The sequence below is a fragment of the Thermobia domestica genome, unplaced genomic scaffold (assembly GCF_964235325.1).
Source record: "Thermobia domestica unplaced genomic scaffold, izTheDome1.hap1.1 HAP1_SCAFFOLD_1416, whole genome shotgun sequence".
In the NCBI taxonomy this organism is placed as follows: domain Eukaryota; kingdom Metazoa; phylum Arthropoda; class Insecta; order Zygentoma; family Lepismatidae; genus Thermobia; species Thermobia domestica.
In genome coordinates, this window is record NW_027657126.1 from 25,863 (window position 1) to 40,730 (window position 14,868).

At 37.2% G+C, this 14,868-nt stretch overlaps 1 non-coding gene across 1 annotated transcript; it reads right to left on the minus strand.

Moving 5' to 3' along the window:
- Positions 1 to 13,069: 13,069 nt before the first annotated feature.
- Positions 13,070 to 13,189, minus strand: LOC145677828 (5S ribosomal RNA). Its single transcript, XR_014130042.1, has one exon. It is a non-coding gene; the product is annotated as a 5S ribosomal RNA (ribosomal RNA).
- Positions 13,190 to 14,868: the final 1,679 nt, after the last annotated feature.

A 14,868-nucleotide genomic window follows, 5' to 3' on the forward strand; every position in this document is an offset into this window, starting at 1 on the left:
AACTACCTTTTCTTCAATGTCCTGTTAAGGAAGTATGTTTTAAGTAAGAATTGACATTATTAACTATAAAGGCAAGCATATTAACGTCGTTAACATTACTTGGAATATACTAATATTCGAATAAATATTTGAATGTTCGAATGATGAGTGATTCGGATGTTCATAGTGCCACTATGTCCTATCGAGTTTACTATCACGAACCACGTATGAAATTGTATATAAATAAATAAAAATAAATCCTTTATTAAGTATTGATTACAGGAAAAAGGCAAACTTACATTCTTTAATGTACACAATGAAATGTATGAAAGATATTTTTAAGATATGTTTCACTTACCCTTTATAACGCAAGGTAGTTTTCAGTGTAGCATCCTCTTCAGCTGCGAGATAACGTAAGGCAGATGATCATTCAGTCGTGAAGCACTAAAATGTAATATACATTTTAACTATTATCGATAAGAATTATTTACTGCAGGGATGCAAATAAAGTGAGGCAAATTAGTAAATAAAAACCGATACTGTAACTGATAATGTAATTACGTATCTGTATTAGTTGTATATACAGTAATCGCACGATTATCCGCGGAGTTGGATGTTGGCATAATCGCGCATAATCAGCAGTATGAGCAGAAAAGGGAAATGAAATGAAATCTTTAGATTTACGTCGCATACTTATACCGGTTACGCTAAAGGAGACGGTGATGATGAGTACTGAATGAAGAAAGTGGGAGGAAACGGGAGAAACCCGAGAAAACCCATGAGCACGGTCTTTATGCACGACAAAGTTCACACGGCACGAGCTGGGATTGAACCAGGGACCCCAAGCACCGGAGGCCAAAAAAGGGACAAAAAGTCTTTCGTGCAACTTTCGTTTTCGGTAAAAAGTTTACACATAATTTAGAAAGAGTAGTTTTCTGGTCTTTTTATTTCACAAGTTGGTTCATGTCTATATTTTTTACATGCATAAAAAATTTTTCAACTCCCTTGCTTAGTTCCTGTTAAAGACCTCTACCTCTGATTGTATTTTTTGCACATATTCTTATTGTTTTCAGACAACATTTCTAAGAGCGTAATTTATCGTCAGCAAGAAAAGAAAAGGAAAGCCTCGGATAGTGGAATGTGTACTGTATATATATATATATATATATATATATATATATATATATATATATATATATATATATATATATATATATATATATATATATATATATATATATATTATATATATATATATATATACGTATTAGTATATAGTTTTATTTTATACGTCTCCTATTATTACACAATGTGCAGATATTGTGAAAGCGCAAGTAAATATGTATAACTCCCCGTTCTGCACTTAATAACTTGAAAGAAGTTCGGGACAGGCATTTAATATTATTCCGTAGTAGTATGATTTTTTGTAAAATATATATATATATATATATATATATATATATATTATATATATATATATATATATATATATATATATATATATATATATATATATATAAACATACATATTCAATGATATAGTAAGAGGTTAGCAGCACTGATAGAACTGCAGAAAGTACAAAACCGTTAATAAGAAAGAGAGAGAGATGGTGGCCGCTTTTGTGCTTTTCATTGGCTAATTCCGAATTGCGCGCGAATACGTACGAGATTTCTTTCTTTTTCCTCTTCGCAGCCCAGATGTTGCCAATTAGAAGTTTTTAGTACTACATTTGTATGAAAATGTTGCCTTTAAGAAATGTGGTTTGCATACGGAGAAAAGAGCAAAATGAATATTTATCTTAGTGGGCATGAAAAAAGACGAAACATTTTGCAAGATGGACACACGAACTTCCTTAATGCAGGCGTTCAGTACATTATTGTAAAGAAAAAAACACTAAAAAGAATTACTTCAATATCCCTAGCAACATTCAACAATTCATAGAGAAAAATCTTTATTTTGAGAACAATGGAAAACTATGTAATTGTAGATAACTACTAAATTTAATGATTAAGGAAAACGTTTAGGCCCGGCCCTTCAGAAAGAAAGTGCACAGAATTTTCTCTCATGGAAGCAATTGCAAAATCAACATTTTGTTTGCAGTTATAATTAGAGGATCTATATACAGGGTGTTCGAAAAAGAATGTATCCTCTTGAAAGAAAATATTCTCTGGGCCCCTAATCCTTTATATACCGAAAGGAAGTTTGTATAGCATTTTTTCTTACCTTCGTTAGAAGAATTGAAAGTGACTACTATCGTGACACGGGAGATATTTGATCGATAGTCGAATTACTCCCATGCTCGAATGAACACGTCTCTTGTAAGGAGAGGAAAGGCTTCTGTGATCCGCTATCGCAGCTGTGTCATATCTGCAGAGAATGTTAGGACACAAACGTGATCTTTGAGAGCCTCGTGAAAAGAAGTCGCATAGTATCATGTGTGGAGACATCGGGGCCATCTGAAGAACGCTTCATCATTAGGACCAAGGGCGAGTTACGAAACACTCTGGGATATATTTATTAACATAACTTCTCGTCATTCTGCAAGTGTGGTGGAGCTCCATCCTATTGGAAAAGGAAACCTCGGGAGCCCTCTTCATGTGTAGGTATCGTTCACATCTGAAGCATGTGAAGATAGATTACTGTACTATCGTGTACCTAAAATCATTTTCTACGAATACGAACATGTCTACACTGAAGGCAGTGCAGCTCTTTTTCTCTTTTTTTTTTGGTCATGTATTGTAACGCGGGGCAATGCACACAATAACATGTAATGTTGTGTATCATCATAAAGGGCCAGGGCGATGATTGGATCTTGATGGACGTGGAGAACTGATAGGTGATGTGAGTGGTATTGTGATCTATGGTTGTATGTTTACTGATGAATGCATAAGGAGAGGTGAAGGGGTTGCCTTTTTTTTTATGTCGATCGGCAGGGAAGCGATTGGGAAACTTTTGACTTTGTTTTTCAACCGAATATATTGATTGAATAGGTCGCCGACAATTTTACGGGGCGTCACGTCGTTGTTGCCTTTTTCATGTCGATCGCGAGCGAAGCGAGCGTTTTTTTTTTTTTTTTTTTTTACCGACAATATGTATTGAATCGGTTGCCAACACCTTTAGGGGCGCGTCACGTCCTTCTTTCTGTGCTGATCGCGAGCGAAGCGAGCGCGAAATTTTTGACTTTTTTTTTTTTTTTTTTACCCACAATATTTATTCAATCGGTCGCCAACACTTTTAGGGGTGCGTCACGTCCTCTTTTCTCTGCTGATCGCGAGCGAAGCGAGCGCGAAATTTTGACCTTTTTTTCTCTTTTTAATTCTTTTTTTTTTCTTTAAGAAAAAATATTGATTTCATAGGTCGCCAACATTTTTACGGGATGGAACATCGTTTATTTGTTTTTCCAACCGTCTTTCTGTCTTGAGCCCCCGCCAAGTTAACTTTATGGTGGACAAAAACTATGTGCGGTGGGTTACCGCGGGGTTCTCCCGTTTCCTCCCACTTTCTTCATTCCACCACCATTTCAATCATTTCTCATAATCAGCGCCTCTTTTAGCCTAAGCGGCATAACGTGGGACGTAAAACAAAGATTTCCTTTAGTTGCTTTCTGTCTTGATTACGAGCGCGAAATTTTTTACTTTTTTTTTCTTTCTTTTGATATTATTCATTTAATAGGACGGCAACACCTTTACGGGCCGCCGCGTCGTCGTTTACACTTCTTCAGCCCATATTCTTTCTGCTTGTTCGTTTTCCGGCATCTTGTTATCACCGCCCGCGGGAATGCCTATGTCTTTCATCGCTTTTTGAAGCAAATCTTTAATAAATATGCACTCTCACATTTCTACTAATATGCATACCACAGTGGATAGACTGTAACTAGGAAAGCAGAAGCCTGCATATCATATTATTTAACAGTTGAAAGTGAACTGCCATTTTAAGTTTGATTTTGATCAGATGAGTGCAGTTCAACTCGTCGACAATTGTGAAGATTCTCGAGGTTAGGGACCATCCATTTTGTGCTTTGTAATGAAAATGGCTGCAGCCAAACTTCTCTGATCTGAATGAAACTTGGCATGATGATACATCTTGACCTGCTCTACAAGTTTATTTAGTATTTTCCGTTGCGCAGGCTTTTGCTTCTCCAGGTTCTCCCATGGAACTGAGAAACGTATTCAGTCGAACTTCTGCGGTAAGTCAGTATATCATCCTGAGAAGTTTGATCGAGATAGCAGAGGTTCGACTATTCGTTTTTCAATTCCATGTGATATTACAACACGGTGAACTAAATTTATATAGAAACACTTTGATTTTGTTTTGTTTTTTGCTAGCATTAAACTGAGAAAATGTTATTGAATAGACAGAGAACACCACTCAAAGAAAAGTACATCATAAGAATATATATATGGTTGCTGTGGTTCTCGGTTTAATTTGCTAGTTAAGAAACTTGCTCTAAATAAGTACATCTTACAGGTGAAAAACTAAGCCAGGCGATAGAATTAAATATAAAGTTATACACTTTTATTTTACGTTTACTAGTGTTGGGTTACTACTGTAAAATAAGTCAGTATATATGAAAGATAACTGTATTAGGTACTATTTTCCACCGGCGGTGTATTCTTGCATAGTGTACTTAATGTTTACAAGCGGGGCGCTACTAGTATGGATGCATGACAAGTGCTATTGAAACTCGAAAACTAACTGGTTTCCACTACCCTTGCTTATACGTATACCCGCGTCGCCTTCGCTCCTGTTCACTTTGGACGCACATTCTTGCTATCGCTCAGGCCCCCAGCTTTCTCCTGTTTTGGCTCCCTTAAATAGTATTCGTGCTTTTTATTGGCCACCTGGCAAAGCACTTGTAATGATTTTACACCAGTAACTCTAAAATACATGTGTATTACTTTATTTAATTCTGTCGTCTGCAGAATTTTTTTTTTTTTTCGTACAAATATGCCTTTTCATGCAGAACACTGAATTTTGCCTGTAAATTTTTGAGAATATGCTGTGACGAAACTTGAGCACCGTTCTTCTTTTCTTTCTTATCACGAGTCTTCTTTAGCCTAATGAGCACAATCATCACACGATAACGACTATTCTTTTCATTTAACTTGTAAACAAGTTGAACTAATAATAATAATTGATGTACAAAGGAGAAGTGTCCTACATATTTGAGGTAAAAAATAAAATAAATATACTTCTACTTCATCCGTGTTTACAAAGTTAAATGTTATCGATTTACAAAAAATGGTCACCTATCCACACACTGACCAGGCTCGACACTGCTTGACCATACATATTAAAACATCGGTCCCACTGAATACACAAGTAGTAAGCACATTCACATAAAAATAATTAGGATTACAGTATATAAAATGTGTTAATTAAAATAGCAAATGCCTTACCTTATCACAGGCGATCCAAAGCCACTGCACATCATCTGCTACGCACACTATATTCCTCCAATATTTCACTCACTTCCTATATCACGCAACAGAAAATATTAATAAAATTCACTTAGCAACATTTTCATTTTTAATCAACAATACGTATAACAATTAAGAATAAAATTAATTGTGAGCACATTGTTATAATTAGAATACTGTTTTTATTCGTTTACAAATATGGGATTAATATAGAGCTGGCAGCAACAATATATACAACTCATCCTGTATGTATCGTAAATCCTAACTTGAGAAGACATCTCTGACGCAAACAATGAGACAAGAAATCAAATACTATATCCGACACATTTGGGGTTTATTGAACTTCAATGTTGGAAGATACCACCTTGTCGGTAGTACAAATGTAATATCCTTACAACACGCGGAACTTTTGCCAGGCATATCTAGGAATTTGGGAAGATTAATTGATATCCTTAATGTGCAATGTATGATTATGACGCATTGTTATGTACACGCAGACGGAACCAGGACAATCTATAGATGACATTTGCACTGTGTTTGGACAATTTGTTCGCAGAAAGTAACCGTTTTTGTCTATGAATACTTGAGAACATGGAAGGTATGAGATATACATTTTATGCGCAAATATTATAATACAAATCATTGTTAGTTTGGTGGATGCGTGAAAGAAAGAAAAGGAGTAGATTTTTGCAGACGTCCGGATATAAAGCGAGAACTGAGAATACGCATCTATAACATCTATTTTCTTTGTGTTAATGATATCGATGAACTAAACGGGGAAACTAAAATACAACTGTTTGCAGTATAATTCGAAGTATAGTCAAGTGCAGAGGCTACTCACGGGGTGTCCACCGGGTGCGGACTCCTCGCAAAAGTTCCTAAGTGAACATACATTTGCAGACTTTCTCATTAAATGTAGTTATTAACAGGGAAAATATTGATGTATCATCAATATAAATCTGATCTTACACTTCATCTGTACTCTGTCTGTATCATGTTTTTGTGAAAAAGTAAGTGGAATATTTATCGTGTTTTCGAATGCAGAATAATAGTATATAGACATAGTGGCTTGTAGTATTGGAACCTTGCCCCCCGAAGCTTGGATCCCTTAGAAGAAAAAAAAAATGCATGCGCGCCTGGTGAAATGGTTAACGAATTCAGTTCACTCGATGAATCGACAGATAGTAATACACATTTCGACAGATCGACAGCATTCGACAGATACAGACATATGAAAGTAGCACAAGAATTAGGCGAAAGTCCGTGCGTTTCCTCAATTCACGTAGGAAACAACAGAAAATATCAACTACCATAAAATAATCCGTATATATATTTAATTTATTTGGAATAAAATAAATATAGAAACAACCTGTTCATACATAACTACGGTAAGTGCGTTAATTGCTAACGTAAGAACAAATATGAAACAAGGCACAAAATAAAAAAGAAAAATAAAGTTAAAGGGAATAAATATTTAGGCTTGATTGTCATTCGTATTAAGAAGCTGGGTAATAAAATGTTAAAATCTACAGAAAATTATGAAATTAAATCAGGATTTGAAATAAAAGTCTATACATTGGAAGTAGGCCAGGGAGTTTGCAAGGCAGATGTGTGCGACACGCGTTACTTTATAGATTCCCTTCATTGAACTATAGTAAGCAGTACGAAGATGGTACTTTGCGTATAATCACAGGAAGGATTGAAGTTAATTACCATGGTAATATAATTATTTATTGATAAGTATTTCCATGTTAAATTATGAAAATTATAAGCACAAGGAGGGTGAAAAAGTAGTGTGACCGACTTAGCAATGACTGAAACATAAAATAGAAAAGCGAATAAAAACAAATGCCTTTTGAGTTATGTGGAATAAAGTTTCTTCTAGCCAGTAAGGAAGAATAGGATCTGGTGCATTCATTGAATACCTGAAAAAAATCGTTTATCAAAATAGAAGGAAACACACTTATCGTTGTGGCAACTACGAACTTCTGTTTACCTCAGCCCGCCTCAGCAAGTGCTTTCTATCCGGTCCGCGCTCCGTAACCAAACTCAACGCTGCCTGCCAGCGAAAATTTCATTCTTCAGTATCGTTGAGTTTATTGCAGAAAGCAATGGCAGATACGGCATCAGCACCTGCAGCCCCGGCACAGGCTTCTCCTAAGAAGTCTGCAAAGCCTAAGAAACCAAAAACAACACCTTCTCATCCAAGAACATCAGAAATGGTGAACAACGCCATCAAGAATTTGAAGGAAAGGGGAGGAAGTTCACTGCAAGCTATTAAGAAATACATCTCTCAGAACTACAAAGTGGATGCCGAGAAGCTTGCTCCATTTATCAAGAAATACTTGAGAAGTGCAGTTGCTTCTGGGTCTTTGGTTCAGACCAAGGGAAAAGGTGCATCTGGATCGTTTAAGCTTAGTGCTTCATCGCTGAAGGAGAAGCCTGAAGGTGGATCTTCAACCAAGGCGAAACGATCAGCATCAAAGGAGAAGAAGCCTGCGAAAAAGCCAGCAGCTAAACGTCCCAAGAAGACTGGTGAAAAGAAAAAGGCTGCTGCTCCCAAACCTAAGAAATCACCATCTAAAGTGAAGAAGGCAAAAACTCCCAAGAAGCCAAAGGCCCCGAAGCCAAAGAAGGCTACAGCAAAACCGAAAAGTGCTAAGAAGGCTGCACCAAAGAAGAAGTAAATGTGTCAGTAAATCATCTGACATTTTAAAACGGCTCTTTTTAGAGCCATCAAATACTTTGAGAAGAGTAAAATTGTGCTTTTCCTATCATTATCACATGTTCATTCATAGCAATGTATAGTATACACGCAAGGGACTTTGAGTTTTCTTTTTAACCGAAGCACTTCTTGATGTAAGTGCTTTATAACAGAGGGGAATTGAGGGTGGGGAAAGAAAGCTTTCACGGGTGTCAAGAATGGTGTACTCGAAAAAAAATGGGGAACACATTACGTAATGTCAATTTGTGATCACTTACTTTTTCCTTGTTCCTATCTTCAAGTAGCGAAACAGTACAGAAAACGCACTTAATGCATTTGTTAGAAAAACTTTTGCAGGCTGACTGGGTTCGATTCTCGGTGGGAGCTCAAATGTTTCGCATTGCACGTTAATAAGTAGGTCCACGTTTGAAACAGCCTTGCTGCTGAAAGGGACACTAAACTAAAATCAACTCTTTTCAAGGCTGGGGTGAAAGAAATGTTCGAACTTATTACAACTCGTGAAAGTGAAGTAGACTGTTTCAATTTAACGTCGTACTATTATGATTTTTATGATAAAGGAGACGGGTGATTACGCCTAATGAATGATGGAAATACTGGTGTAATGAGAAAGTGTTAGGAAAAGGGAACACGCTAATAACCACGGATACCGTCTTATAATTCGTAATATTGCTATAAAGAAAAATAGTAACACCAGCAGAAATGTAGGTGTACAATTGAACTGATGTTAAGTACAAACAGACACTTAAAGAAAGTTTAGTTTAACGTTTGCATTCAACAGCAGCGACCTCTGAGAAAATATTACTTTTGCTACCTTGGAAGAAGTACATATTTCGCCTGCGAGTTCTATGAGATTAATAACGTTGAGAAGGGCAAACAGTGGTTGAATCGAAGTTAACTTATGCAACATATGGCAAAATCGAATCCTTGACCACATAAAACGAAGATAATCAATCGGTAAACATAGGGGAAAACTAAAGAATATACTTGAAAGATAGGATGATATACGAAACGAGAGGAAAACGAAGGTAGATGTATTAACTATGCAACATACGGCGTGAGAATTTAAAAAAAAAAGATAACAAGTATGGACAAGATCCTTGTTAGGATAACAGCATCTCTAAGTAGTGTATTGGTCCTAAAAAGGACCGTTTTTGAACTCAGTGCCAGAACTTCAAACTTAAGCACGTTCCCCACGGATGCGGCGAGCAAGCTGAATGTCCTTAGGCATGATTGTGACTCTCTTTGCGTGAATAGCACACAAGTTGGTGTCTTCGAAAAGCCCTACAAGGTAAGCTTCACTTGCCTCCTGTAAAGCCATGACAGCTGAGCTTTGGAAGCGAAGATCTGTCTTGAAATCTTGTGCAATTTCTCGGACGAGTCGTTGGAAGGGCAGCTTGCGGATGAGCAATTCAGTGCTCTTCTGGTAACGACGAATTTCTCGGAGAGCCACAGTACCAGGCCTGTAACGATGGGGCTTTTTCACTCCACCGGTAGCTGGAGCACTCTTTCTTGCAGCTTTGGTGGCAAGCTGCTTTCGAGGAGCTTTGCCTCCAGTAGATTTCCTAGCTGTCTGCTTGGTACGTGCCATTGCAACTGTCACGACTTGTTTCAAATAATTGCGCGCTGAATGAAGTCAAGTTATATAAAGAGCAAAACCGTTAAATCAAGCTATTTCTCATTGGATAAAGTCAGTCGAAAAGGACAGTTCTCATTGGCTTAGACACGTTTTGTGTTTTTCCTCCGTGCTTTCCCTGCATGATCGAAGGAACAAAACCACGAGTCTTGGGCTGCTTGGGCTTGTATTTCTCGTGTGTGGTGAGCGAAGCAGTAACATATCGAAATGACAGGACGTGGAAAAGGAGGCAAGGGTCTTGGCAAAGGAGGTGCCAAGCGCCACCGTAAAGTTCTTCGTGACAACATCCAGGGTATCACCAAACCCGCTATTAGGCGTCTTGCTCGCCGTGGTGGTGTGAAGCGTATCTCTGGTCTCATTTATGAAGAGACCCGAGGAGTATTGAAAGTATTCCTGGAGAACGTAATCAGAGATGCTGTTACATACACAGAACACGCCAAGAGGAAGACAGTGACAGCTATGGATGTTGTGTATGCCTTGAAGAGGCAAGGAAGAACCCTGTACGGTTTCGGAGGTTAAGTTGGGGTTCCTCCTATTTTGGATATAAAATTGGCATAAACGGCTCTTTTCAGAGCCAACAAATTTATATAAAGGGAAAGATTTACTTTGTGCGATTTTCTGTTAGATTATAAGAATTCGTGTAACTACATTAAAGCCTTTTGATGCACACAAAATTACAGACGTAGAGAGATTAATTTGAGAAAATCATACGTTTTTTTTTACATTATGTACGTTCATGTATACGTATTCATATGTAGCAGTATTAATGCTGGAGAAGGGGTTCTGGTTGGAAATTGGCGATTTGTTGGAAGTAGCGAGCATGAGAGATGCGAAACGCAAGTCGGAATTTCTGTTCTGACAGTAGGATGTACGTATAGAGGCTTATACAACTTCTATACTGTGCTGTGAGGGGCGAATAATGCGTTAGAAACCTGAATCTTGTCCTTTATCTTGTTTACGTGGTCTTGGGTTCGATTTTTTTCTTTTGCGGTAGTGTCTATTGTGATTTACATGTAAATTAATGACACTTCGTAGCGGGTTAGTAAAATAAAGAGTAATACAAATATGAGATGTAGGTTAATGCATTGTATACTTCACATTATTTACTAAAGAAAGGCAGTAGTTACAAGAAACCTAGGCTCGCTCGTTGGGCACAGTAGCAAATGAGTTCTGAGATCAGAGAATAAGAGTAGTTGCGTATTACAAACCATATACATATAACACATATCACACAAATATGAATATCGACCTTGCAAAGAATAAATCGTACTTAAGTGTGCATTTAATGTCATTACTATGTTGCAAAAGAAATTTAGGAAAGTTTTTTGATCCGCTCTGTTCATGATGTCATTGGGGCATAGTAATGAACAATAATAAATGTCGAGAACATATTGAACAGAGTAATTTCAGCCAAGCCAACGCAAGAGAGAAACATGAGTGCTTTAAGAATGTTGGAAATTCCTTTGTCTAGCATGAAGTACATGAGAATATGTGGTATGAGGTTTTCTTCCATTGCTGAGAATCTGGGCTCGACTGTCCTGTCCTCTGGGTAATATGAGCCCGATGTACGCAAATATCAAAAAAATGTAGCTAGCGACAATACAAAAGGTAATGATCTTATAATTAATAATGTAGTGGGAACTAAGCACATCGCTGTTTGGAGTATTCTAAAGATAGTGTGACTTCCTATGGGCTTCAATTACGATCGACGACTACACATACTAATTAATCGAATAGCAGCGAGAATTTCGAATGACACTAAGCAACTATCTCAGACACTTTTGATGAGTCTGTATATCGAAAACAATTCATTTCAATCGTAAATCTCCTCTATAAAGGGGTTTGTGGCCCTCATAAGGGCCGATTTGTATGAGATATAGGTCTTACATTTATGCCTTCTTCTCAGTTTTCTTGGGCAGAAGTACAGCTTGAATGTTGGGCAAAACACCACCCTGAGCGATTGTAACTCCAGACAACAACTTGTTTAATTCCTCGTCGTTACGGATAGCTAACTGCAGATGACGTGGAATAATCCTAGTCTTCTTGTTGTCACGAGCAGCGTTGCCTGCCAACTCAAGAACTTCAGCTGCCAGGTATTCCATGACTGCAGCCAAATACACGGGAGCGCCAGCACCAACTCGTTCGGCATAGTTACCCTTTCGCAAAAGACGATGGATTCTGCCTACTGGGAATTGAAGGCCAGCCCTGCTGGAGCGGGACTTGCTCTTTCCCTTGACTTTTCCACCTTTGCCGCGACCAGACATTGTTCAATATTCTTTCGTAATAAGATGAGAGGAAAAATTGCGGCCTCCCATGAATCAAGTCAGTTTTGTTACTACTTCAAGCGTGCACCCGAGTGCATCAAATGAAAAGCAAGGCAGTTGGCGCGAATTGAAACACGTACTGTAATTTAAATGAAGTCGATAAATCGGCGGACACATCTAATTTTGCTGAACGAGTGAGTCATCATGCCACCAAAAACTAGCGGAAAGGCTGCAAAGAAGGCTGGTAAAGCCCAAAAGAATATCTCCAAGGGAGATAAGAAGAAGAAGAGGAGGAGGAAGGAGAGCTATGCCATTTACATCTACAAAGTTTTGAAGCAAGTGCATCCTGACACTGGCATATCTAGCAAAGCTATGAGTATCATGAACAGCTTTGTTAATGACATCTTCGAGCGTATTGCTGCTGAAGCTTCTCGTTTGGCCCATTACAATAAGCGGTCAACTATCACCAGCCGGGAAATCCAAACAGCTGTGCGCCTTCTTTTGCCTGGTGAACTTGCCAAGCACGCTGTAAGTGAGGGTACGAAGGCTGTTACCAAGTACACAAGCTCTAAGTAAAAATCTTCTTCAAGATTTTTCATTTCAAACGGTCCTTGTCAGGACCAACACATTATTCGAAAGAGTTAAATCACGAAATTTGCTTCATTCTGTTATGTAGAAACACCTTGAAATCCAATTTCTATATGCTGTTAGTAAAAAAGTAAAGCACATAGCGGAGATGTGTCGTGCTTGTATACGAAAGGCATTTACTCGCCGGAGATCTACACTTAGTCATAATAATTTACTTTTAAAAAGTGGTAATACATTCCGTGTTAAGTATAGTAGTAGGTGCACACGGATCGGAAATCAGGTTATTTTAATGTGCCGTGCAAATAAACAGGCTGTTAGTGTAAGAAATAGTGGGTATAACGCTTAGAATATCGATTAATCGCTATGAAATAATGTTGATAAATTATCTCTTGAAAGTACTATAAAATTAATGTTTCTAGTATTTTCGTACTTGAAGGATAATGAAATTTGAAAAAGAGATGCCAACAGCACCTGGTGTTCCCAGGCGGTCACCCATCCAAGTACTGACCAGGCCCCGATGCTGCTTGACTTCGGTGATCGGACGAGAACCGGTATATTCAGCATGGTATGGCCGTTGGCAACTACCTTTTCTTCAATGTCCTGTTAAGGAAGTATGTTTTAAGTAAGAATTGACATTATTAACTATAAAGGCAAGCATATTAACGTCGTTAACATTACTTGGAATATACTAATATTCGAATAAATATTTGAATGTTCGAATGATGAGTGATTCGGATGTTCATAGTGCCACTATGTCCTATCGAGTTTACTATCACGAACCACGTATGAAATTGTATATAAATAAATAAAAATAAATCCTTTATTAAGTATTGATTACAGGAAAAAGGCAAACTTACATTCTTTAATGTACACAATGAAATGTATGAAAGATATTTTTAAGATATGTTTCACTTACCCTTTATAACGCAAGGTAGTTTTCAGTGTAGCATCCTCTTCAGCTGCGAGATAACGTAAGGCAGATGATCATTCAGTCGTGAAGCACTAAAATGTAATATACATTTTAACTATTATCGATAAGAATTATTTACTGCAGGGATGCAAATAAAGTGAGGCAAATTAGTAAATAAAAACCGATACTGTAACTGATAATGTAATTACGTATCTGTATTAGTTGTATATACAGTAATCGCACGATTATCCGCGGAGTTGGATGTTGGCATAATCGCGCATAATCAGCAGTATGAGCAGAAAAGGGAAATGAAATGAAATCTTTAGATTTACGTCGCATACTTATACCGGTTACGCTAAAGGAGACGGTGATGATGAGTACTGAATGAAGAAAGTGGGAGGAAACGGGAGAAACCCGAGAAAACCCATGAGCACGTCTTTATGCACGACAAAGTTCACACGGCACGAGCTGGGATTGAACCAGGGACCCCAAGCACCGGAGGCCAAAAAAGGGACAAAAAGTCTTTCGTGCAACTTTCGTTTTCGGTAAAAAGTTTACACATAATTTAGAAAGAGTAGTTTTCTGGTCTTTTTATTTCACAAGTTGGTTCATGTCTATATTTTTTACATGCATAAAAAATTTTTCAACTCCCTTGCTTAGTTCCTGTTAAAGACCTCTACCTCTGATTGTATTTTTTGCACATATTCTTATTGTTTTCAGACAACATTTCTAAGAGCGTAATTTATCGTCAGCAAGAAAAGAAAAGGAAAGCCTCTGGATAGTGGAATGTGTACTGTATATATATATATATATATATATATATATATATATATATATATATATATATATATATATATATATATATATACGTATTAGTATATAGTTTTATTTTATACGTCTCCTATTATTACACAATGTGCAGATATTGTGAAAGCGCAAGTAAATATGTATAACTCCCCGTTCTGCACTTAATAACTTGAAAGAAGTTCGGGGAAGGTAGTGTAACAGAAAGTGCAAACAGAAATGAGGGTTTACAGGCATTTAATATTATTCCGTAGTAGTATGATTTTTTGTAAAATATATATATATATATATATATATATATATATATATATATATATATATATATATATATATATATATATATATATATATATATATATATAAACATACATATTCAATGATATAGTAAGAGGTTAGCAGCACTGATAGAACTGCAGAAAGTACAAAACCGTTAATAAGAAAGAGAGAGAGATGGTGGCCGCTTTTGTGCTTTTCATTGGCTAATTCCGAATTGCGCGCGAATACGTACGAGATTTCTTTCTTTTTCCTCTTCGCAGCCCAGATG